The sequence below is a fragment of the Bufo gargarizans genome, chromosome 6 (genome assembly GCF_014858855.1).
Source record: "Bufo gargarizans isolate SCDJY-AF-19 chromosome 6, ASM1485885v1, whole genome shotgun sequence".
Classification (NCBI taxonomy): Eukaryota; Metazoa; Chordata; class Amphibia; order Anura; family Bufonidae; genus Bufo; species Bufo gargarizans.
In genome coordinates, this window is record NC_058085.1 from 19,106,226 (window position 1) to 19,130,904 (window position 24,679).

A 24,679-nucleotide genomic window follows, 5' to 3' on the forward strand; every position below is an offset into this window, starting at 1 on the left:
TGGAGCAAACCCAACACATCACATCACCCAAAGAACACCATCCCCACAGTAAGACCTGGTGGTGGCAGCATCATCATACTGGGGAGACTGGGAAACTGGTCAAAGTGAAGGGAAAGATGGATGGTGCTAAATTCAGGGAGATTCTTGAGAAGAACCAGTCCCACTCTGTGTGTGATCTGAGGCTAGGACGAAGGTTCACCTTCCAGCAGGACAATGACCCCAAACACACTGCTAAAGCAACACTTGAGTGGTTTAAGGGGAAACATGTAAATGTGTTGGAATGGCCTAATCACAGCCCAGATCTCAATCCAATAAAAAATCTGTGGTCAGACTTAAAGATTGCTGTTCACAAGCGCAAACATCCAACGTGAAGGAGCCGGAGCAGTTTTGGGGAAACATCCCAGTGGTAAGATGTGGCAAGCACATAGAGACTTATCCAAAGTGACTTGGAACTGTGATTACCGCAAAAGGTGGCTCTACAAAGTACTGACTTTAGGGGGGTGAATAGTTATGCACTTTGACTTTTTGTTTGCTTCACAATAAAAATAAATAAAAAATAAATAAAAATCTTCAAAGTTGTGAGCATGTTCTGTAAATTGAATTATGCAAATCCTCAAACAATCCATGTTAATTCCAGGTTGTGAGGCACCAAAACACGAAAAATGTCAAGAGGGGTGAATACTTTTGCAAGGCACTGTATATGACCTGAAAAGATCAGTAATTAGAATAATGACTGAAAAGGACAGCAGGAGTTGTCTGACCCAAATATCTGCAGGTCTCCTGTATAAATCCAATCTGGTTGCTTCGTTATTCCAACCAGTTTGCAATGCAGGGAGAGTAGCCCTTATATTCCATCCCTAACATTACATTGTGTGTATATAACATTACATTGTTTGTGCACCTGTTGCGATTGCTGGCCGCCCCCAGGCTGTGAAGCCGGTAAGCCAAGGTTCCTTCGGTCTATGGCTTGTTTACCTCCTCGGAATGGGCATAATCATCTGCTCTGCTGCAGTCAATGACTGGATTCAGGGGTAACATGTCCACAAGAAACACATCACCACTAAAGCCAGTCATTGGCTGCAGTAAAGCAGGTGACCATGCCTGTGCCGGCGAGGAAGCAAACAACATTTACTGGAAGATGGACACACAGGAGCGGGCACACATAACCGGAGCTAAGGGTAGCAGGTACATATGAATCTTTCCATAGTAGAGGCTGCGGGCACATGTGAAAAGTTACTTATTCCTGAACAAACCCTTTAATGCTGTCTTCCTGTTCTATCTAGATGTTTTAGGATAACTGCAGGCATGAAGATACTGTACCTAGTATAAGGGACAGAGGAGAACACAGGAGAGGTGAGAACTGATTATAATCACTAGATCATCCTGATTATCCCTCTCTATAGTATAGAAGAAAAGAAAGTTCATCAGCTCTCACCTGCCCCACCTTCACCTGTGAGCACGGAGGACCCGTGTCAGGCCCGGGTAACGTATTGCAATATGGTTGAAGAAATCCAGCTCCACTTCGGTAAAGGAAAAATGTATTTTGCTTGCGGTAAAATCACATCCAGTTACAAAGTTGTTGTCTACATGTTTTGGGCTACTGAAGACAATTCGCACCCTTACTCTATAATATAGGGACAGGAGAGGTGAGAACTGATTATCTATCACAACTAGAACACCCTGCTTATCACTGATTATAGTATAAGGACAGGAGAAGTGAGAACTGATTATGTTATATTACAGGATTATTATTAGTACCATCCAAAAGCCACTGTACTTTTTTTGTAACAAACGCTGCACGACTAGATTTATCGCATGCATCATTCAGGGCGCATGTGTTATTTCTCCCAAACACAAAGCAGCCACAATGTTCCTGCAATTGTCTCAGACGACCTTGCTCAGTTGGAGTTAGGTGAGGAGACAGCCAGCGCGGTTGTTTGCTCCTTGATGCACTTTAGAAAGTATTTGGCTATGTGGCCACTATCATCGGCATGGCAACTCTTCACATGATAGGAAGAAGGGGGAGTTGGAGCGATGTTCTGCCCTGCTTGGGACAGGAGGATATCTATGGAGGAGGACAATAAGTGCCTAGTGTCGGAACAAACGTGGAGGTGTCAACAGGACCTGGCCGTCTTGCTACAATGATGCCTCGCTGCAAAAAAGCCGGAATTAGACTTACCGGTAATTCATTTTCCACAAATCCACCATGACGGCCCAGAGAGATTGACCCCTGACCTCTGTAGGGGCAGGAACAGAGATAGGTTTAAAAGGACCCCTCCCACCACCATTCACCAGTGAGTTCCAGATTATAGTGCCACAATCACCGGTTTTTCTTGGTATTAATACCAAATCATTGGAATAATTATTTTAATTTTTTTTTTGGGTGGGATATGATGCCGTAATGGTGGATTTGTGGAAAATGAATCACCGGTAAGTCTAATTCCGGCTTTCCACTTCACCACCAAGACGGACCAGAGAGACATAACAAATTATATACGTCTTAGGGTGGGGCAACGGTCTGTAGGACCTTGCGACCAAAGGCCAGGTCGGAGGACCTGGATAAGTCGAGTCTATAATGTTTAATGAAGGTGTTTACACTAGACCAGGTTGCAGCCTGGCAAATTTGATCTAGGTAAGCTCCTGCCCTTTCAGCGAAAGAGTCAGACATGGCTCTCGTGGAGTGAGCCCGAATGACCTCTGGACAACTGATGCCTTCGATCTTGTAGCAGTCTGTGATAGTCTGTTTTACCCACCGGGCAATGGTAGATCTGGAAGCTGCCTTCCCCTTATTTTTACCACAGAAGAGCACTAGTAAGTTGTCCACCTTCCTCAGGTCTCTAGTGACCTCTAGGTATTTTAGTACTGTTCGTTTGATGACCAGGGTATGGAAACGTTCTTCTCCAGAATTCTTAGGGTTCTCACAAAAGGAGGGAAGAATGATCTCCTGGTTTCTATGGAAGTCTGTTACTACTTTTGGCAAAAACGTCGGGTCTAGCCTCAAGGTAATACGATCCTCCTGTATTGTGAGGTATGGTTGTCTTATTGACAATGCTTGAATCTCAATCTTTTTGCTGCTGTTATAGCAATAAGAAAAGCCGCCTTCTGAGAAAGATGTTTCAGAAAACTTGAGTCCAAGGGTTCGTAAGGCAGACCTGTGAGCCTGCCAAGGACAGTGTTTAAGTCCCAGGTAGGCACCCTTGATTTGAGAGATGGTCTTAGTCTGGCTGCAGACCTCAGGAATCATAGGATTCATCTATGGCTGGCTAATTCAGAATCGAAATAGGCACTAAGCGCTGAGACCTGGACTCTAAGGGTAGAAGGACTTAACCCTGACTCTAGTCCCTTTTGCAGGAAATCCAGAATCCTCTGTATATTAGGTTTGGTTTGGTCTGGGGCTTCGTCACCTGACCAGGTGCAGAATCTTTTCCAGATTTTAAAATAAATGGAGTTAGTCACCTTCTTTCTGCTGGCCTTCAAGGTAGATATAACACCCTCAGAGAGACCTCTACGTTTTAGAAGGTTGGACTCTCGGATCCAAGCCGAGAGGTTGAAGATTTCCAGATTTCCAGAGGATGGAGAACCGGCCCCTGGATCAGGATATCCTTCCTCCTTGGGAGAATAAATGCTTCCTGTGGGGAGAGTTTGGTTAGAATCGAGAACCAGCTCCTCTTGGGCCAGTACGGGGTGACCAGGATGACTCTGGCCCTGTCCCTGATGATTTTTTGGAGAACCCTTGGGATTAATGGGAACGGAGGGAAGGCATATACAATGTCCCAGTTCCAGTGCAGGGAGAAGGCGTCGATCGCTGGGGGCCTGTCCCTTGGGTTTAGGGAACAAAAGGTTGATACCTTTGCGTTAATCCTTGTAGCGAATATATCTACCAGTGGGAGGCCCCATCTCTGGACAATCAGATTGAAGATGTCGATGTTTAAAGACCATTCTCCCTGGTCTATGGTAGTCCTGCTGAGGAAGTCCACTGCACAGTTTAGGCTTCCTTTTAAATAAATTGCAGATATTGACTTTACATCTGTGCTGGAAAGGAAAAGGGTGGTGAGAAATCAGAAAAACATTCAAAGGGGGGGAAGATAACTCTATCCTGTATCCGTTTCTGACAAGATTTTGCGCCCAGAGGCTGGGAGAAGTCTGCTGCCACTGAGCAAAAAATTGGGATAGTCTTCCCCCTATCCTGGCGTCACTGTTTCTCACTGCCCTTGTTTGGGGGATTAAGGAGGAACCCTCTACCCCTCCCCCCTTTTGGGTAACTCCAACGTCCGGATTTACCTTTACCACGAAAGGAGCTATTTTGGGAACATTGACTACAAAAGGAGGGTTTCTTTTTAGGGGTTTTCTCCTCAGGGAACCCTTTCTTTTTATCCGTAGCCTTCTTAAGAATCTTTTCCAATACAGGACCGAACACGTATTCACCCGAGAAGGCTATAGAACACAACTTCATCTTGGAAGAGATGTCTCCCGACCAAGATTTCATCCAAAGTGCCCCCCGGGCAGCATTGGACAAGGCGGCGTCCTTGGCTGAGAACCTAATTGTCTCTGCAGAGGCGTCCGCTAGGAAACCCGTGGTGGATTTTAGCAAGGGGATAGAATCTAGTATCTGTTCCCTGGACAACTTGTTAACTAGATGACTTTCTAATTCAGCCACAGGTACATAGACCTGGCGAGTGAAGTAGCGGCTATGTTTGTCTTGACACTAAACATGGCTGCCTCCCAGGACTTTTTTAATAAACTGTCAGCTTTCCTTTCCATAGTGTCCCTTAACTGACAGGAGTCCTCAAATGGAAGTGAGGTTTTCTTATTGACCTTGGCCACCTGGATGTCAATTCTAGGGACCTCGTCAAAAATCTTAGAATCTGACGGGTCAAATACAAGGTGGTTCCTGAATTCCTTGGATATTCCTAGTTTATTTTCAGGATGGGCCCATTCATCTATCACCATTTCCTTAATGTTTTCATTTATGGGGAATACCCTGGAGCGTTTGACCTTCAATCCACCAAACATCTCCTCCTGACCTCTATGGGGTCGCTGGATGTCCTCCACCCCCATGGTATCCCTGACAGCCTTTAAAAGGTCACTCATCTCACTGGGAGTAAAGAAAAATTTTCTAGAGTCCTCGACGATTTCGCCCTCAGATAGGGGATCGTCATCCTCTTTTTTAGAGGATGAGGCATCGTCCTCCAAATCCTCGGAGTCAGAGGAAATGTCCGCCATCCTGGGCTGTTTAGGTGGGGGAGGCCAGTGAAGACTTAACCTCTTCCTGAATCATGGATCTAAACTCCTGCATAATTGAGGGCTGTTTCTCTCTCACTAATTTGGCAATGCAATCCTTGCAAAGTTTTTTAGTATAGTCATCAGAAAGCCTGACGGAGCACTGGATGCATCTGGCGGTCTTCTTTGACTACTCACGCAAGGGTGCTCTGGAGCGGTCTGCTCCTTCTGCTGCGGCTCCTTATCCTGGTCCGACATGTCCTCCGGGCAGAGAGCAATGCAGAGAGCGCAGCGGGAAAGTGCTTGTAAGCATTTTTTTATAGAGGCCCCGTCCACTTCCGGGTTTCGTCCGGCGACCCGGAAGTGACGTCAGACACGCGCGACTGCGCAGAACGTCCTTCCGGTCGGCTACCTCACACGTATGTAGGCGACCCAGCGGCAGCTCAGGGCAGGCTTCACACAACAGGGAGCGTGACCCTGGCGTCTACCTGTCAGCTTTAGATTGAAGTCTGCCAGAGAGCAGGGGACGCATTCCTGGATGAAGGGCCCGCAAGGGAGGCAATAAGCACCGCCGATGCGGTCACCCAGGTACCCTAAAATATAATAAACGAGGTCCACTTCACCTCCCTGAAAGCCAGAGAGGACTTTTCTCTGTCCTGGCCACTATAGGGGCAGGAACACACTGGTGAATGTTGGTGGGAGGGGTCCTTTTAAACCTATCTCTGTTCCTGCCCCTACAGAGTTCAGCGGTCAATCTCTCTGGGCCGTCATGGTGGTGAAGTGGAAACATTGATCTAATGGGCTGTGAAAAGGCATGAACTGTTCCAGTCCGTAACCGTTGCTCCAGGTGTCCATTGTGTGCACCTTGCTGCACAGTTAGAATTGCAAGGAGTGGCCCACATTCACTGCCACTTAAGAGTACAAAGCAGCGATGGCTTTAAAAAAAAAAATGCCAGCTAGATAACTTCAAGTGAGGCTGAGTTTGCCGGCATACATACATAATTCCTCTGGGTAGCCATCTTGTATGCTTCTGGCATATGTAAAAAAAACTGTGAACTCTCATCTTCCTGAAGCCTGGGTCACCTATGATATAGATGGACACTTTTATTACCACTACTCTGTGAGGCCGGCTATAAAAGGTCATAAAGGCTATACCAGGCCCAGCTCATCCTGTCCTATAAGATAAAGATCAGCTCGCTGTCAAGCCTGGCTGGAGCGTGACGTCATTAATTTCCAGGTCTGGTTTGAGGAGAGCAAATAGTCCTTAATTAGCTCTGGGCATAAAACCAGTCCACTTTCATATTTCATTTATGAATCAACTTATGCCCTTTCTGACACCAGATCCAGGCTCTACAGAGTATTGTGGTTAATTGGGTATCAAATATGACCAGAGGATGTGATTCTGTAGCTGACCTATGGGTGGTAGAAGAACTACAGGTCCCAGCATTACCGTGTGTGGTCTCATTCTGTATGTAAATAAATAAGGATCGCAAATATGTATTCTGTATAAAAAATATGCCGATGTATCAGGGAGATACGGGCTTAAAGGGGTTGTCCGGGATTGGGGACATTACTCTAATAGTACTAGTGTGGCATACACATTACATACAAGCAGGTAGTACCTTTGGCACAGATTTCTGCAGCCCCGTTTTCATCTTTGAAATTCCTGGCCGGAAGTTACTGTTTTCTTCTCCTCAGTGACGTACCGGGTCCCTTGCAGGCAAGCAAAGCTTCCTCTTCCGCTGCTCAGGGAGCCCGGTGACGTCACTGGCAGCAAATGAATCGAGGTGAATATGGATGAGGGGCGGAGTTACAGCGGCTGGCCGACATCCCGCTAAGCCCCGCCCCTTAACCACCAGCTCAGCTCCGCCCCTTGACAACCCACTCAGCCCCGCCCCTCCAGTGGTGAGCTTCAGAATGAATTGAGGCGAATATTGATGAGGGGGCGGAGTTATAGCGGCTGTCCGACATCCCGCTAAGCCCTGCCCCTTAACCAGCTCAGCTCCGCCCCTCCAGTGCGGTGAGCTGCAGAATGAATTGAGATGAATATTGATGAGGGGGCGGAGTTACAGCAGAGCAGAGAGACAGCTGTAACTACCTGATGCTGCGCTGCCCCAGGACCCACAGGGCAGTGCAGCCGGAAGTCAGGTAAAGATAAACAGATATATAAACAATGAGTGGGGGATCGTTGGAGCCACATAGAAGTGGCAAAAGTAGCTGAAAATGTATGGAGGCCTTTACTTAGCTGTACATTGTGAGTAAACGTGTTTTTAAAAAAAACATTTGGTCCCGGACAACCCCTTTAAGTATAATCCTCATTGTAGGAACTGAACTTTGATGGGGTCATAACACACTTGGAGGCCAATCCCTAGGCTTCACAGTCACTCTGCAGCCATTGGCTGACAGGAGTAAGTCTCCTGCCCATGGGAGAGTTCATAAAAATCAGTGCACAAGGACAGAGGAGAGAGACCCATGGAACATCACCAGACACTTAATTGGACATTGACGGCATATCCCTGTATCAGAAGAACTTTGAGGGTCTCCCGTGATACATACTGAAAAGGGGTTTGCAAGGATTCAAAAAGGACATATGAACGACCATCTGAAACCCTCCATAAAAACTAAGTATTCTTTCATCCTTTTTCCCTTTCATTTGAACTGTCGTGATTATTTATATTGTTATTATTATTCTGTAGATTTATAGTCATTTTCATTAGACTTGTATGCACTGCTTTTTACCTCTTATTAAAGACTATAAAATCTAAGTGGCCAAGTCTTCCATATTTTAAGCTGCTGAACAACGTACCTTGCCTTTGAAGAGACGTTACCAGGTAGTTAGTTAAATTGCATTTAGGAATTGTAGCTGGGGGTGATTGACTGCGGTTGGTCAGTAAGTGATATCCGGTTCATCCACTGATCTGTGTGATAGTGAATGACCCGGATAGTCGGCTCGTGGACCGGGAACCCACGTGGTGGCAGTTACCGAAGTGTAGTGGGGGGTGTTAGCCGGATGGTAATACCCCGGTCACATGAGGTCTCTGTGTGTGCGCAGACTCCGTCACAGACCACTACGTCACAGCTGTGGGATCCGGAGCGATCGGATCCATAGTTCGTGACATTTTCTGGTGGCAGCTTACGGGATTCTGTATGCTTAGAATATTAGTGCATGAAGTTATGTCCATAACTCTGTACTAAAGGATTGAAAAATTCTGGCATACGAAGCACAGTGCATTAGTTTTGATAGAATAATAATTCACGACAGTACCCTCCCCTCTCTCTTGTTTTCTGTCCTATCTTTTATTTGGCAATAATGTCCGAATCCGTGAATTATGACGTCATGAGCGTGTCTGATATCACAGCTCTGTGTGAGCACAAAGGCATCCAAGTATATGGGAAAAATAAGACTGTCCTTATCCAGGAGTTATGTGCATGGAGGAGTCAAGAGTCATCCCTGCAGGATTTAGAGAATGGAGGACACTCAGGGGCCCCTGAGCCAAGTAACCCCTTCCAGAATGAGGATGATGAACTGGGAGGAGGACAGCCTGCTGGGGCTTGCAGTCCTCTAGCTGGACATAACTCTGTCTCTATGCCATCCCAAAATGGTCTGGACCAACTAATGCTCAGTAACCCGGACTTATATTTTCGGCTGCTGGAGGCACGTCAGGCAGAGTGCCAGGCTGAGCGCGAGGCTGCAGAACGAGAACGGGAAGCTGTCCGCAGGCATGAACTGGACATGGCCCGAGTACAGCTTCAGGGGTCCGACCGGCATGCTTCATCCACAGGCCCATCCCTGATGGTCAAGCCAAAACTGCCTGTGATGGAGTCTGAGAATTGTGACATTGATCTTTTCCTGCATGCTTTTGAAACCTCATGCCAGTAGTACCAGGTACCAGAGCCGCAGTGGGCGGGACATCTAATGTCCGCACTGAAGGGCAAAGCTATGGAGGCCCTGGTCGGACTACCATTAGCAGAGCGTACCAGTTATGCGGTCATCAAAATGGCTATTCTGGTCAAGTACCAGCTGACTCCAGAGACTTACCGTTTACGGTTCCGGTCCCTGCGGGGAGGGCCCGGAGATACTTTTATGGACCATCTGGGCAAGTTGCAGACCACCTTCCAACAGTGGTCTGATCCCCTCACAGAGGACACCAAGCAGTCCCTGGTGGATCTGATGGTCCGAGAGCAGTTTATCTCCAATTGCCCCACGGATGTGCAAAAATATGTACAGGTCCTTCTAAAAAAATTAGCATATTGTGATAAAGTTCATTATTTTCTGTAATGTACTGATAAACATTAGACTTTCATATATTTTAGATTCATTACACACCAACTGAAGTAGTTCAAGCCTTTTATTGTTTTAATATTGATGATTTTGGCATACAGCTCATGAAAACCCAAAATTCCTATCTCACAAAATTAGCATATCATGAAAAGGTTCTCTAAATGAGCTATTAACCTAATCATCTGAATCAACTAATTAACTCTAAACACCTGCAAAAGATTCCTGAGGCTTTTAAAAACTCCCAGCCTGGTTCATTACTCAAAACCGCAATCATGGGTAAGACTGCCGACCTGACTGCTGTCCAGAAGGCCATCATTGACACCCTCAAGCAAGAGGGTAAGATACAGAAAGAAATTTCTGAACGAATAGGCTGTTCCCAGAGTGCTGTATCAAGGCACCTCAGTGGGAAGTCTGTGGAAAGGAAAAAGTGTGGCAGAAAACGCTGCACAACGAGAAGAGGTGACCGGACCCTGAGGAACATTGTGGAGAAGGACCGATTCCAGACCTTGGGGGACCTGCGGAAGCCACCGTGTACAGGCGTGTGCAGGAAATGGGCTACAGGTGCCGCATTCCCCAGGTCAAGCCACTTTTGAACCAGAAACAGCGGCAGAAGCGTCTGACCTGGGCTACAGAGAAGCAGCACTGGACTGTTGCTCAGTGGTCCAAAGTACTTTTTTCGGATGAAAGCAAATTTTGCATGTCATTCGGAAATCAAGGTGCCAGAGTCTTGAGGAAGACTGGGGAGAGGGAAATGCCAAAATGCCTGAAGTCCAGTGTCAAGTACCCACAGTCAGTGATGGTCTGGGGTGCCATGTCAGCTGCTGGTGTTGGTCCACTGTGTTTTATCAAGGGCAGGGTCAATGCAGCTAGCTATCAGGAGATTTTGGAGCACTTCATGCTTCCATCTGCTGAAAAGCTTTATGGAGATGAAGATTTCATTTTTCAGCACGACCTGGCACCTGCTCATAGTGCCAAAACCACTGGTAAATGGTTAACTGACCATGGTATTACTGTGCTGAATTGGCCTGCCAACTCTCCTGACCTGAACCCCATAGAGAATCTGTGGGATATTGGGAAGAGAAAGTTGAGAGACGCAAGACCCAACACTCTGGATGAGCTTAAGGCCGCTATCGAAGCATCCTGGGCCTCCATAACACCTCAGCAGTGCCACAGGCTGATTGCCTCCATGCCACGCCGCATTGAAGCAGTCATTTCTGCAAAAGGATTCCCGACCAAGTATTGAGTGCATAACTGAACATAATTATTTGAAGGTTGACTTTTTTTGTATTAAAAACACTTTTCTTTTATTGGTCGTATGAAATATGCTAATTTTTTTAGATAGGAAATTTGGGTTTTCATGAGCTGTATGCCAAAATCATCAATATTAAAACAATAAAAGGCTTGAACTACTTCAGTTGGTGTGTAATGAATCTAAAATATATGAAAGTCTAATGTTTATCAGTACATTACAGAAAATAATGAACTTTATCACAATATGCTAATTTTTTTAGAAGGACCTGTATGTGAGCACAAGCCGAAGAGTGCGCGAGAGGCGGCCGAGCTAGCCGATGAATATGTCGCCATGCCCAGCACTCGGGCATTCAAAGACACTCTGTCCCGCCTGGGAGGAACCTCTTCATCTGCTTCTTCCTCCCGGCCAGCTTTGTCGGTTCCTGTCCAGCGACCCTCTCACAGGCCTGCACAAAGACCCGAAGGAGTCAAGCCAGCACCGACAGATGTGCGCAAGTGCTATGTGTGCGGCAAGCCAGGATACCTCAGCCACTCGTGCCCGGAGAAGAAGACAGCACCCCCTGGCAAGCTTGCCCGCAACCCATCATCTGTGCTGTTGGTGAATGGAGCTGAAAGACACACTGCAGACAACCTACAGTCGGTTAATGTGGGCAACCGGTGCACCACAGGCTTCCGCGATACAGGAGCCAAAGTCACACTAGTTCGGCCTGAACTAGTGGATGACGCAGACCTTATTCCCGGCAAAAGCCTCACCATCACGGGAGTTGGGGGGTGAGCCCTAATGTTCCCCTAGCTCGTGTTTTCCTTGATTGGGGGGCTGGGAGTGGAGTAAGGGAGGTGGGAGTCACTGCGGAGATCCCCACAAATGTTTTATTAGGCACTGACCTAGGACGATTGGTCTCGTGCTACGTGCCCCCTGGAAGCACACAGGACTCACCCGTCCCTATGGAGGTCCCTGGACATACCGAGGTACTGTGCAAGGATGTTTGCGTAACATCAGATAACCTTGGGGATGGACCGCGGGAGGTGGGGTGTGTGGGAGCAGTTCTCCTACGACAGGAGATGTAGAGGGGATAGCGGGTGTATGTACACAGGTAGCGGACATGTGTTCAACTGATTCAAGTTGTGCAAATGTTAAATGTGATGACATTATTGTGCCTGTGTTGCCCGTCACTCGCAGGGCTGCAAAAGCCGCAGCGGAACGCTCCATTGGGGAAGAGCAAGTGGAAGTGTCCCCTTCCACCGGTTCGGACCCAGTGGACTTAACCGCGTCAGAGCCTCAGCCACTGTCCCTGTTCGCCACAGGACAGCTGGCTGGGACTTAGTGCCGCCTTTGAGCAGGCCCTGCGAGATGACCCTACCTTGGAGCAGCTAAGAGGGTTAGCTGCCAGCCCTCCCACTGAGGGAGACAAATACTGAGTGTGTTGGGACAATGGGAAACTGTATAAGGAGGACATCTCCCACAGTGATAGTATGGTGGGGCCACTCAAGAGGCAGCTCATTGTACCTGTGCAGTTCAGGGAACAATTACTGCAAGTGGCTCATGAGATCCCCTTAGCTGGTCACCTGGGAATAACCAAAACAAAGTCCCGGGTGATGCTGAATTTTTTCTGGTCTGGCATCGGGGCAGATGTTGGCAATTACTGCAGGTCATGCGACACCTGTCAGCGAGTTGGCAAAGCAGGAGACTGTCACCGAGCTCCATTGAATCCCTTACCGATAATTGATGAACCCTTCAGGAGGGTGGCCGTGGACATCATTGGTCCACTGGCCATCCCCAGCAGTTCGGGTGAACGGTTCATATTAACCCTGGTGGATTACGCGACGCGCTACCCGGAAGGAGTGGCATTATCCTCCATTAGGGCGAACAAGGTTGCGGACGCCCTGCTGGGGATCTTTACGAGAGTGGGGTTCCCAGCTGAGCTTCTCAGCGACCAAGGACCTCAGTTCATGTCTGAACTAATGCAGGGGCTCTGTAGGAAAATACCAGTGAACCATATCATAGCCAGCCTTTACCACCCACAAACAAATGGCCTCTGTGAGTGCTTCAACGGGACGTTGAAGCAGATGCTGAAGAAGTTCGTGGAGGCGCAAGGGAAGGACTGGGAACGATATCTACCTCACCTGCTATTTGCCTACAGAGAGGTTCCCCAGGAGTCAACCGGGTTTTCGCCCTTCAAACTCCTGTATGGTCGACCAGTAAGAGGTCCCCTAGACCTAATCAGAGAGTCTTGGGAAGGCAAGGTTGCCAGAACGGAAGTCTCTGTAGTAGACTATGTCCTCAGGTTCCGAGACAAAATGGAGTCGCTTGTAGGTCTGGTACAGGAGAATATGGTGCAGGCCCAAAGCAAACAGAAGCAGTGGTATAACCGCACTGCCCGAGAGAGAATCTACCAGGAGGGGCGGAAGGTCTATGTCCTGCTGCCGATGCGGCAAAACAAACTGCAAGCTGCATGGGAAGGGCCGTACCTCATTGTCAAACGTCTGAGTAAGGTTAATTATGTGGTGGGCCTTGGAGAGGGAGGTAGAAGACAGAAGACGTGTTATGCCGGTTTGCAGCCTGCCCGAAAGGGAGGAGGCCGACCCCCTACTAGATCTGCTAGCTGACACTAGAGAGTTGGAGGTGGACTTAACCCTCAACCCTCAACTCTCGTCCCAGCAGAGATCTCAGCTCTTAGAAGTGTTGACGGCTCACCATGACAATTTTACAGGGAAACCTGGGAGAATACACCTTGCAGTCCATCATGTGGACACAGGTACACATGCTCCCACAAAGCAGTCTGCCTACCGTGTCTCAATGGAGGTTCAGGCAGACCTCAGGAGGAAGGTCGAGGAGATGAAGCAGCTCGGGGTCATTCAGAAATCCCACAGTGCTTGGGCCTCACCGGTGGTTCTGGTCCTGAAGAAAGATCAGACCACCAGGTTCTGTGTGGATTATCGGAAACTGAATGCCATCACAACCTCGGATGCTTACCCCATGCCCAGGATTGATGAACTGTTAGATAAGTTGGCAGGAGCCAGCTACCTGACAATCATGGACCTGAGCAGGGGGTATTGGCAGATTCCCCTGACCTCGGAGGCTCATGAGAAGTCGGCCTTCATCACCCCTTTCGGCTTATACAAATTTACTGTAATGCCGTTTGGGATGAAGAATGCACCAGCCACCTTTCAAAGGCTTGTGAATGACTTGCTGGAAGGACTAGAAGAATGTGCTGTCGCCTATTTAGACGACATTGCCGTGTATAACCCCACGTGGAAGGAGCTCCTGGTGCACCTGTCGCAAGTACTTGACAAACTTGCTGAGGCCTGAAATAGAGAAGGTGGAAGCCATTACGAGATGGCCAACACCTCTCACCAAGAAACAGGTCATGTCTTTCTTGGGAACGGCCGGGTACTATAGAAAGTTCATCCCGAACTATAGCGCCCTGGCCAAGCCTCTGACAGACTTGACCAAGAAGAAGCTGCCCAGGATGGTGTCATGGACGCCGGAATGCGAGCAAGGCTTCCAGGCCCTAAAGGATGCACTAGCCAGTGCTCCTGTGCTTCAGGCCCGAGATTTCACTCTGAAGTTTGTGGTCCACACGGATGCTTCCACCTTTGGTCTGGGTGCAGTCCTGAGTCAGGTGAACCAGGCCGGGGTGGAGCATCCTGTACTATACCTGAGCCGTAAGTTACTGGCCAGGGAGACCAGCTACTCCACAATAGAGAAGGAGTGTTTAGATATTGTGTGGTCCCTGCAAAAGCTACAACACTACCTGTATGGACGCAATTTCACAGTGATCACCGATCATAATCCCCTCAGCTGGTTGGCACGTCTCGCAGGAGACAATGCGAAACTGCTGAGATGGAGCCTGATTTTGCAGCAGTACAACTTCACCGTGCAGCACAGAAAAGGTAGTTCACATGGAAATGCCGACGGGTTGTCACGGCAGGGAGAATCGGCCGGAGACGGCTGGGTTGCTGTGGAATAGGCTTGTGGCCATTTCCCCAGGCGACCTTTTAAAAGCGGGAGGTGTGCCGGCATACATACATAATTCCTCTGGGTAGCCATCTTGTATGCTTCTGGCATATGTAAAAAAACTGTGAACTCTCATCTTCCTGAAGCCTGGGTCACCTATGATATAGATGGACACTTATTACCACTACTCTGTGAGGCCGGCTATAAAAGGTCATAAAGGCTATACCAGGCCCAGCTCATCCTGTCCTATAAGATAAAGATCAGCTCGCTGTCAAGCCTGGCTGGAGCGTGACGTCATTCATTTCCAGGTCTGGTTTGAGGAGAGCTAATAGCCCTTAATTAGCTCTGGGCATAAAACCAGTCCACTTTCATATTTCATTTATGAATCAACTTATGCCCTTTCTGACACCAGATCCAGGCTCTACAGAGTATTGTGGTTAATTGGGTATCAAATATGACCAGAGGATGTGATTCTGTAGCTGACCTATGGTTGGTAGAAGAACTACAGGTCCCAGCATTACCGTGTGTGGTCTCATTCTGTATGTAAATAAATAAGGATCGCAAATATGTATTCTGTATAAAAAATATGCCGATGTATCAGGGAGATACGGGCTTAAGTATAATCCTCATTGTAGGAACTGAACTTTGATGGGGTCATAACACACTTGGAGGTCAATCCCTAGGCTTCACAGTCACTCTGCAGCCATTGGCTGACAGGAGTAAGTCTCCTGCCCATGGGAGAGTTCATAAAAATCAGTGCACAAGGACAGAGGAGAGAGACCCATGGAACATCACCAGACACTTAATTGGACATTGACGGCATATCCCTGTATCAGAAGAACTTTGAGGGTCTCCCCTGACCCTAAGTTCACACCTGAGCGTTTTACAGCGCGTTCCTACGCGCTGTAAAACGCTCAACACAGAGAAACCAATGATTCCCTATGGGAATGGTTCTCACCTGGGCGTTTTACAGCGCGTACGATTGCGCTGTAAAACGCCCAACGCATAAGCAAGTTCAGGAGCTTTTTTGGCGCGTTTGACGCGCGTTTGGGCCATAGACTCTTTGGACAACACTGCTGTCAATCACCCAAACGCGCGTCAAACGCGAGTTTACTATTACAAAAACGCGCATAAATACGCGCGTTTGCGAAACGCTCTGGTGTGTACCCAGGGTGATACATACTGAATGGGGTTTGCAAGGATTCAAAAAGGACATATGAACGACCATCTGAAACCCTCCAGAGAAACTAAGTATTCTTTCATCTTTTTTCCCTTTCATTTGAACTGTCGTGATTATTTATATTGTTATTATTATTCTGTAGATTTATAGTAATTTTCATTAGACTTGTATGCACTTCTTTTTACCTCTTATTAAAGATTATAAAATCTAAATAGCCAAGTCTTCCATATTCTAAGCTGCTGAACAACGTACCTTGCCTTTGAAGAGACGTTACCAGGTAGTTAGTTAAATTGCATTTAGGAATTGTAGCTGGGGGTGATTGACTGCGGTTGGTCAGTAAGTGATATCCGGTTCATCCACTGATCTGTGTGATAGTGAATGACCCGGATAGTCGGCTCGTGGACCGGGAACCCACGTGGTGGCAGTTACTGAAGTGTAGTGGGGGGTGTTAGCCGGATGGTAATACCCCGGTCACGTGAGGTCTCTGTGTGTGCGCAGACTCCATCACAGACCACTACGTCACAGCTGTGGGATCCAGAGCGATCGGATCCATAGTTCGTGACACTGAGCACATGCCATTAGACCCCTAAAGGCAACAGAATGTACAAAGTGGCACCACAGAGACTGCACCACCAGCAACTTGTGTAGGCCACATATTCCATTATCGATGGCTGATGGTCGGACAGAATAGGAGGAGGCATAGTCTGAGCAGGAGAAGCAGTAACTGATGGTGACTTGGACACAGTACTGCACGTGGATGCCGCCTGGCTGCCACAAAGGAGACCGGGAGAAGGAGGAATCTCTTGTTGTGGTAGCTGGCAGACACCTCTGTCACTCCCATGGCTTATTTTAATCTGGCAGATCTTGCACAGGGCATTGCTTTTGTTTTCCCAGCACCGTGGAGAAAGCAGATACTTGCACACTCCACACAGAGCTAGCTGCAGCTTGAGCTTGTTTTAGGTCTGGCACGTTTTCAGCCTGCAACCACAGTACAGTAGCATAACCAGTTCCAAAGATGACAATACTAGAAGCAGATCTGGACTTGGCAGGAGGATTTGGGAGGTTCTAACTGTATGTTGCCTTCACTCTGTATTGCTGCCACCATCCTCTTCATCTGATGTTACCTTCTTCTCAGCACCCTGATCTAGCTCCCAGATCCTGTCCAACACACAATCATTGTAATAGTCCTCAACCTCCCGCCATGAAAACTGTGATATGTCATCATGTGCCCACTCCAAATTACTTGCTTTATACTTGCCTTGAGTTCCACTGCCCATACCACCACCAGTGCAGCTACAGGTGCCACTTCTCTTCTACCACCACAAACACAGCTATGCATGGGGTGCCCCTCCTCCCCTGAATATCCTCCTCATGGTAGTCTAAACATTGAGCCACCCAGTCCACAATTCCATCCTCCGTGTCCTCAATAATATTAGGAGCCAGGGAGAACTGTAGCCAACTACTACTACTCGTGGCAGGTACTGATACTGCTCGTACTACATACATTTTGACTCTGGGAGGATGAGGCATGGGTCTTTTTCATTTTGCACTCTTCAATTTCTCTGACATTTTATTATGAGGCCTATAAAATGAAAAGTCAGGGGTTTGGTACAGACAGATTATTTAACATTACAAGCAAAGTGGCAAGTATGTTTTTTGTAATTTAAAGACCGTGGCACAATTAAATGTCTTTCCACTTCTACAAACACACCCCACCCTGGTATTGACAATTTACTTTGAGAATAATGCAGTGAAATGTCTTAGAACTATGCGTTTAATATCAGTTGTAAAACAATGAAAACGGTGTACCGGTGTACTAAAATGTCTTTGAAACATACAGTCTGATGTGCTAATATGTCCACTTACACAATAGAACAATGCAGCGTTCGTTGTAAAATGTCTTTGAACTATGTGTTTAATAATATGGATATAAAATTGGTGGTGTTGCTGTAACATATGTGTGCTATAATGCAACGTGTTTAACGTGTTTCAGTTTTTCTGCTTTCATTTCTCACTCCCTGCCTTCCTGGGGCCATAACTTTTTTATTTTTCCGTTCATATAGCCTTAAGAGGGCTTGTTTTTTTGTAGGAAAAGTTGCACTTTTCAATTCCACCATTTAAAATTGCACAAAATGTAGTGGGGAGCTGGAAAAAAAAATTCCAAATGTGCTGAAATTAGAAAAAACAAACAAACAAAAAAATAACGCCTGGCTGCACTGTAGAATCGAATAGATAAACCCATGCACTTTACCAACTGAGCCACCACACCTTCTTAGCAAGGAGACCAAATAAACCTGGTTTACCGACTCTAAGGCTGGGTGGGCTCAGACTGTCTGAATGATAGCCCGCCTCCCTAATCAGACAAACATCGGAAGTGAGCATACATGGCTGAAGAGCAGATGTGGTGTCACTTAAAGCCATGGTGGGGGCAGGAAATCAGAAAATGAAGAGCAGAGCAGGCTGCCAGACAAGCTGAACAAGTGAGGTGGGACAACCACTTGAAGCCCAGTTTGAGCATCCCCTCACTCCCTTAATACTTTCCCTAGTGGAATTCCCTCTCTTTAGTGTTCCTATCACTCTACGTTAGCGACTTGTGTCTATAATCGTTCTTTGTCAGACTCTGCCCCCTCCCCACGTCCTCCCAGTGTCATGTTATCCACAGTCCTCTACCTTCTTCATGGTTTTCCCTGCTAATACTAACATTAAACGCACTGGGCACGGTTTTCAAGTGATTCATCTGAAACAATGTTTTTGTATGGCAGACCAATTATGTATTCATTTCAGGGACTTATTGTCTAAAGTTCAGACAATGAGTCCCTGAAATAATACCTTTAGAGTAAAGATGAGCAAATTGATTCTAAACTAATCGGATTCAATAAGAATTTTGCAAAAATTGGTCTGCCATACAAAAACAAAGATCCCTTCCCACCAGCTACTCCTCCTTGTCTTCTCTATGTCCCTAAACATATCATGCTGCTGAAGATCTCATCTCTACATTATCCATTACACTAGAAGAGCAAAGGATTAGACTCTAGTGTAATGGATAATGTAGAGATGAGATCTTCAGCAGCATGATATGTTTAGGGACATACAGAAGACAAGGAGGAGCAGCTGGTGGGGAGGGAGCTCTCCAGAGGGATCTGATAAATGATGCTGTAATCTTGTAGGTCACAGGATGTCAGCCACACAGGAGAGACAGCAAGCCTCAGACTGGAGGTCAGACTAGAGATCACATGACCAGGTGTCCATAATCAAGGGATCAAAATGTATGGATGCATCTGAGCAGCTAGAAAATTGTTGGCGAGTTAGAATTATATGTGCTGCTGAAAATAATCCTATATACTGTAGCATTTACAATAATCAACTTCCAATATTATCAGGGGAGTAGCTGTAAGGCAGGGGTGAGTCTCTATGGTCCAGCGGGCAACATACGGCCCGAGGGACCATTTCATGTAGCCCCCTGCCAGAACATGTTGTAAAAATACTAATGAACGCTTCCATTATGGAAGCGGTCATTAGCATGCGCACGCACAGTAAGGTGAGAACAGCGCATTGCTAACTGTACTCACCTTCCCTGGTCTTCTTCTGGCCCCACACTGTGTCCTAACACGTACAGTGTCAGAATGTAGTGCATGTAGATGCGCAATATTACCAGGTCACAGTACAGCGTGGCGGGAAGAAGACCAGGGAGAGTAAGTGAAGTGGCAGCACCGCCCGGAGCTGGAGAGGCAAGTTTATTTTTTTATTTATATTAAATGTCTGATCTGAGGCTGTGGGTCTGATCTGAGGCTGCGGGCCTATTGGGGGTCTGATATGAAGCTGGAGGCCTGATCTAAGGCTGGGGAGGGTCTGATCTGAGGATGGGAGGTCTGATCTGAGGCTGGGAGGTCTGATCTGAGGCTGGGAGGTCTGATCTGGGGCTGGGAGGTCTGATCTGGGGCTGGGAGGTCTGATCTGAGGCTGGGAGGTCTGATCTGAGGCTGGGAGGTCTGATCTGAGGCTGGGAGGTCTGATCTGAGGCTGGGAGGTCTGATCTGAGGCTGGGAGGTCTGATCTGAGGCTGGGAGGTCTGATCTGAGGCTGGGAAGTCTGATCTGAGGCTGGGAAGTCTGATCTGAGGCTGGGAAGTCTGATCTGAGGCTGGGAAGTCTGATCTGAGGCTGGGGGTCTGATCTAAGGCTGGGGGTCTGATCTAAGGCTGGGGGTCTGATCTAAGGCTGGGGCGGGTCTGATGAGGGTCAGATCTGAGGCTGATGTAGGCTGGGAGGGTCTGATAGGAGGGTGATTTGAGGCTGATAGTAGGTGGGGGGCAGATCTGAGGTTGAGAAAGGGACAAAGGCAGGGACATCGGTGAAGAAAGAGGCAGGGACAGTGGCAGGGAGAGAGAAAGCTTGGTGAACCCCTTTACTAGAAAAAGTTCATGCAGGTCGAGTTACATCTCTGGCTGCAGGGAAGGGGTAAGGTCAAGAATTTGGCATGGGGCAGGGGATGTAGTTTCAATTTTTGCCTCAGGTAGCACGAAGGCTATGTGCTTCCCTGCCCCTGGCCACAAAGCACTGAAGAAAGGGGGGCCAAGCTAAACTCTTGCACCAGGGCACATGATCCTTTAGAATCTGTGGTATGATCTTGGTACTGCCATTCTGACAGTAAGGAAACACCAGGAGACTGCAGCCTAGACTACAAAACCTTTGAAGATAATGAAGCTCTTATCTCCTGATGTTCATGTTCAATCCGGGCACAAGTTTGGTTGACCATTTGTAGTATTGCATTGCCCCAGCCTAAGACTTCTCAGAAAACTGTTGTGCCACTCTTGTGCAACCACAAAAGATCTGCAGCAGTTGACAAAGAAGGCCACCTTAAAAGTCTATACAGGCAGAAAATAGTGAGAAGATTCAGACTACATGTAACGTCTATGGTCAGCTGTAATCCTGCTATCTCCATCTTTCTCATTATACAAGGATAAATCATATAATACTGGTGGATAAAACAAGACTGAAGACAAGATCTTCAGTCTTCTACAGATTGGAATATTTCATGAGACCATATCTCTATCTACCTGATCATCCTGTGGGACATTGTGATGTTCTTCCGACAAATCCTGTAGAAGAAGAGGACTGGGACATCTCTCCGGTGTTGTTACCTCTTCCTTAACTGTAGGAAACACATCCAGTGACTGAATTCATTCCTTACATACAGATAATGAGAGGACATGTGTATTTAGTCATGTCTATTACCTGGTGATGTGAGGGGCCGGTGATCCTCCATCATGATGCCCTTATATCCATCTACCCGATGATCATGTGGGCTATGGTCATGTTCTTCTGAATTATCCTGTGGAAGAAGAGGACTAGGACATCTCTCGGGTGTTGTTCTCTCTTCCTTAACTGTAGGTGTTACAGAATCAGGATTAGAGCGGATGGTCAGCCATGTTGTCTTAGGTATACATCTTGGGGGAACATTTATTAAGACCGGTGTTTTAGGTGCAGGTCTTAACAAAGCTCTAAGCTGGCGGTGGTTCAGCGGAAGTTATGAAGAGGCGCAGGCCTCTCCATAACTTCCAGGATTCCAGCACCAGTTCTAAATGTAAGACAGCTTCCAAGCTGTCTTACATTTAAACACTATTCTACACCTGCCGGCCCGTTCCTTTCCCCGCCCACTGCACGCCGACAATTGTAGACCTGCCGCCCCCCATTGCACCGACATCTGCGCCTGAAATACATCTAATTTAGGCTTATTTCAGAATAGTAAAGGACCCCCTTGTGTTTACACCTCAAAAAGGAGCTTAGCTAAAGAGTTAATCACCATATTGAAGTGAATACTGAGTACTTTGAGTACTGACTACTTTTGCTGAGAAAATAGAGGCCTTTAACTCCTTATTTCACCTTAACCCTGGGTTCAGACCTGAGCGTTCTGAAACGAGCGCTCTGTATGCGCGATTGTACGGGCGTTTACAATCGCGCATACAGAGACAGGCGTGCACACATTGTCGCGCGTTCCCGAATATCTATGTGCTGGAACGCGCGACAAACGCCCAAAAAAAAGCTCAAGCACTTGTTTGAGCGTTGGGCGTTTTACAGCGCGATCGTACACGCTGTAAAACGCCCAGGTGAGAACCATTCCCATAGGGAATCATTGGTTCCTGCCTGTTGTGCGTTTTACAGCGCGTAGGAACGCGCTGTAAAACGCTCAGGTCTGAACCCAGGGTAAGGACCAGGCCATTTTTTGCAAATCTGACCAGTGTCACTTTAAGTGGTGATAACTTTAAAATGCTTTTACTTATCCAGGCCATTCTGAGATATTTTTTTTTGTCCCATATTGTACTTCATGACACTGGTAAAATAGAAATAAAAAAAAGTATTTTTTATTTATAAAAAAAATACCACATTTAAAAAAAAATTGGAAAAAATTGCAAGTTTCCAAGTTTCAATTTTTCTACTTCTATAATACATAGTAATACCTCCAAAAATAGTTATTACTTTACATTCCCCATATGTCTACTTCATGTTTGGATCATTTTGGGAATGACATTTTAGTTTTTGGGGACGTTACAAGGCTTAGAAGCAAATCTTGAAATTTTTCAGAAATTTTCAAAAACCCAATTTTTAGGGACCATTTCAGGTCTGAAGTCACTTTGTGAGGCTTACATAATAGAAACCACCCAAAACTGACCCCATTCTAGAAACTACACCCCTCAAGGTATTCAAAACTGTTTTTACAAACTTTGTTAACCCTTTAGGTGTTCCACAAGAATTAATGGAAAATAGAGATACAATTTCACATTTTTTTGGCAGATTTTCCATTTTAATATTTTTTTTCCAGTTATAAAGCCAAACAAAACTCAATATTTATGGCTCTGATTCTGTAGTTTACAGAAACACCCCATATGTGGTCGTAAACCGCTGTATGGGCACACAACAAGGCACAGAAGGAAAGGAATGCCATACGTTTTTTGGAAGGCAGATTTTGCTGGACTGGTTTTTTGAGACCATGTCCCATTTGAAGCCCCCCTGATGCACCCCTAGAGTAGAAACTCCAAAAAAGTGACCCCATTTGGCAGTTTTGTTGGTACTAGTTTAGGGTACATATGATTTTTGGTTGCTCTATATTACACTTTTTGTGAGGCAAGGTAACAAGAAATAGCTGTTTTGGCACAGTTTTTGTTGTTGTTATTTACAACATTCATCTGACAGGTTAGATCATGTGGTATTTTTATAGAGCAGGTTGCCACGGACGCAGCGATACCTAATATGTATACAATTTTTTTATTTATGCAAGTTTCACTCATTAAACAAAAAATGTTTAGTGTCTCCATAGTCTGAGAGCCATAGTTTTTTCAGTTTTTGGGTTATTATATTATTAGGTAGGGTCTCGTTTTTTGTGTGATGAGATGGCGGTTTGATTGGCACTATTTTGGGGTGCGTGTGACTTTTTGATCGCTTGCCATTACACATTTTGTGATGTAAGCTGACAAAAAATGGCTTTTTTTAAGTTTAAAAAAAATAATTAAATTAGGTCATGTGATATTTTTATAGAGCAAGTTTTTACAGACGCGGCGATACATAATATGTATACTTTTTTTATTTATGTAAGTTTTACACAATAATATCATTTTTGCGGGATGAGGTGACGGTTTGATTGGTACTATTTTGGCGTACATACGGCTTTTTTTTTATCACTTTTATTACCTTTTGTGGGAAGTAAGATGGGCAAAATTTAAATTTCATCATAGTTTTTATCACATTTTTTTATTGCGTTCACTGTGCGGGGAAAGTAACATGACCATTTTATAGATCAGGTCGTTACGGACGTGGTGATATCAAACGTGTAGGAAATTTAATTTTTTTCATTTTTAATCAGTGATAAATGTTTTTTTATTTTTACCTATTTTTAACATTTTTATTTTTTTTTTTGACCCAGACTTCTGCCTTTAGCAGAAGTCTAATCAGCACCATGGACAGCCGGAAGCCTGTGAAGGCGTCCGGTTGCCATGGTACCCATCACTCGCTGCCCCAGCACAGCAGTGGGTGATGGGGGGGAGGGAGTACCCCTCCCTCTCCCATCGGGGGCTGAAAAGGCACAGCAGCCCCCAATGGGAGAGGGAGGAAGCTCCCTCCGTGTTAACCTCTTCCATACAGCGGTCCCTACGGACCACGGCATGGAACTGGTTAAACGCCCGACATCTGTGCCAGCACAGATGCCAGTGTTTCAAGCAGAGTGTCAGCAATGTGCTGACACTCTACAAACCGCTCGGCCATCCTGAGAAAAGGGGGCGGCCGGATGATTGAGTGCCTGCCCCCCCCCCCCAACCCCCCCCCCCCCCCCCAGCATCACCCTGATGATCGCAGCCCTCCCACGGGGGGGGGGGGGGTTAAACATAAAATAAAGTCATTTTGAAGTTTCTGATCCCCACGGAAACCTCCCGAAAGCGATGCAAACCGCAGGTCTGAATTGACCTGCGGTTTGCAACGATCGCAGGCACCCAGGGAATTGACCCTGGGTGCCTGCTGATTGATCGGAAATACATAGGATGTACCGGTACGCCCTATGATCGGAACAGGTTAAGTAATCGATTAGAAATGTTATGATGGAATGGTGACCTTTAGAAAGTAGATACTATTTGCACTAGAAGTGGAAGCCTTGGCCAAGATAAATGTATTTTTTTTATTAAAACTAACCATTTGCAGGTTTATGATCAGGATCGATCCTCGGTGTTGGACCGGTGATAAATAAAAGAGCCGATCTTGGCTTTATGGACCATGGGGCTATTGGGAAAGAACAATGGTGATTG

General features: G+C 46.6%; 1 protein-coding gene across 1 annotated transcript in view; it reads left to right on the forward strand.

Annotated features, from left to right (window-relative positions):
- The window catches only part of LOC122940407 (zinc finger protein 850-like), a 335,684-nt gene that overhangs the window by 226,648 nt on the left and 84,357 nt on the right, over positions 1-24,679 (forward strand). The window lies entirely within an intron of this gene.